Raw genomic sequence first — 2,385 nt, forward strand, 5'->3', positions numbered from 1 at the left:
TTGAAAATCTACCTAGATATTAACATTTAATATATGTGTATTGCACTCTTATGATTGTGATGAGCATTAACATGTTTATAGCTTAATTCACCTTTAAGGGGCTTAATTGGAGGTAAGAATGTGTTTGGAGGGTTTTGGTTTAAGTTAGAGAGCATAAATCATTTTTGGGCATACAAATAAGCTCTTTTCTCCTCCAAACATACAAATGAATATTTACCACCAATTAATCAAAAATGAGTTTTCTAAATCATGTAAATTAAGCTAAAAACACGTATAGCACAACACTTCACATTGGGGAATTTCTATAACATAAATTAATCATATATCAAGTTATCTCACAATCACACATAAATAACCCAAGGTGGGAACTAAGCTACTAGGAACTCACCGTGAATCACTCCCGGAAATTGCAACGCAGCTTATTCACAATCTACAACTTTTGCCATCTCCAAAACTCCATAATCAATTTTCCAAAATAGCTTATGCCTTGACTTATAGGTCTTGACTTTTCCGAAACTGTCCAACCCACTTGTGACATACTCCTGACTCATCAAACAGCATATAGAAAAATTACCATTTCAGTCCCTGCACCAGAAGTTTGCCGTTTGGCTATTTAAGTACTTCCAAAACAGCTTAATTACTATTTAAGCACTTTTATCATCACTAAAACAGCTTATCATTTTTCCATTACTCATATGTCAATTAAACATATCTCTCATAAGCTGATCTTCAGAAAAGAATACTTGAAACAACTTAACTTCCAACTTAAGCTATTCTTCAACGGCTTAACTAGCAACTTATAACTTCTATCTCATAAATTTCGACTCAACCTTTAACACAGAAGTTCCAACAAGTATTATTAGCCCTATGAACAACTTATACAGCATCTTACACCACAGTTTAGTCATTTAAGGAATTTTGCTCAAATTAGCTTAACTGACAGCTTATGCCCTCTAAACAATTCAATTTCTGCTCAAATTTTCCAGAAATCAAGCAAACATGTATACACATCTCCTAACCCATTTCTACAGCCAGGGCCGTCCCTGAGAATTCGGAGGCTCGGCTCTGGGAATGAAAAGAGGTCAGTGATAAAATCAAAACGTATTTTTTTTTAAAAGAGCAATGCTCTATTTATATTTTTTAAAAGATAAATACAACGTGCCGTATATATGCGGTACACCCATAGGTGAAAATAACTACCGTATACATGAGAAATCCCCACCTAACACCAAAAGCAAGAGGAAAATTAAACCTGCACAAAACAATCAAAAGTCATGCGCTGTTTGCACCCCCTTTATTGCAGGATAGTATACTACTGGGTATAATTTTTTTTTTTGAGGCCCATCCTTGGGGGAGGCCCAGCTCGGTTGAGCTGTTTGCACCCCCTCAAGGCCGGCCCTGTCTACAGCAATCCTAACATGTTAATTCCAAAAATCAATTATGGAAGCTTTTGGAACAACTTATGCAACTTAACCACAACTTAAGCTATTAATCACTTGTACTTACATTTCAGTTTCAATCCAATTTCTATATAAATATCCCAAACATGCTCATGATTCATTTTACACACATAAATGATCATAATATCCCAAAGTGATTTTACTTTGAGGAACTTACCATAAATAATCTCTTTTGGAAACTTTAATCCCTTTTAATGCTTCAGCTTATAGCTTCTACTTCTTGGCAGCTCATGATTCGTTTTCCAAGCTTCAGATCAAAAGCCCAAACCCTAGCTTCAATTTATCGTGTGACAATCAAATTCCTTAGATTAACTATAGTTGGAAGACAACTTCGTGCCATCCTTCCTGTCCACTCTGATAGTAAGCTGCAGCGCCGGGTCTCTGCAAGTGCAATAGGGTCCTTCGCACACGACCTCAAACTTGGAGGATTTTAAAATTTATAAAAAATCTTGTACATACGGTCAAAATCCATCACTAAATATAATTTTTGATAGGTAAAAGTCTGAAAGACAATAATTTTTTTTGTCAATTATGTATTCTCCATAGATAAATGCATATTTGTCTGTAGATAAAAGTTATGTTTGAACCATTGCTCATATATTTAACTACTACAACTTAGTTCACTACCCAAAAAAGACCCTTACACTACCAAAAAAAAAACCTACAACTTAGTTATTTGTCACTTAAGTAATGTTATATTTTCTTTTTTCAATTCTTTTCAGATAAAAAATTGTCAAAATTATAACGAATCTCCAAATTGCTGGGGACAACTTCATATGCTACCTTCACTTTAAAAACACCATCATATTTTTTACTCTAAATCATTTGATCATCACCTTCATTATCAACTAAAGGCATTTTTTGCCCAAACTAACATTCCTGTTGTTACCATCCCAAATTGAGATTTTTTGCCCATTCCCGACTT

The 2,385-nt window shown here is 34.4% G+C and overlaps 1 long non-coding RNA gene across 2 annotated transcripts; it reads right to left on the reverse strand.

The window, feature by feature from the left end:
• Nucleotides 1-291: 291 nt before the first annotated feature.
• Nucleotides 292-1,748, reverse strand: LOC146913691 (uncharacterized). Of its 2 annotated transcripts, none has more exons than XR_015013769.1 (2): nt 1,618-1,748; nt 292-585 (listed from the first exon to the last, which is right to left on the reverse strand). It is a non-coding gene; the product is annotated as an uncharacterized LOC146913691 (long non-coding RNA). The 2 variants fall into 2 exon arrangements; XR_015013768.1 differs by having other exon boundaries at nt 292-1,252.
• Between the last annotated feature and the right edge of the window lie 637 nt (nt 1,749-2,385).

Source organism: Medicago sativa, chromosome 6, assembly GCF_051527215.1.
Source record: "Medicago sativa cultivar Bolivia chromosome 6, Bolivia_mono, whole genome shotgun sequence".
Classification (NCBI taxonomy): Eukaryota; Viridiplantae; Streptophyta; class Magnoliopsida; order Fabales; family Fabaceae; genus Medicago; species Medicago sativa.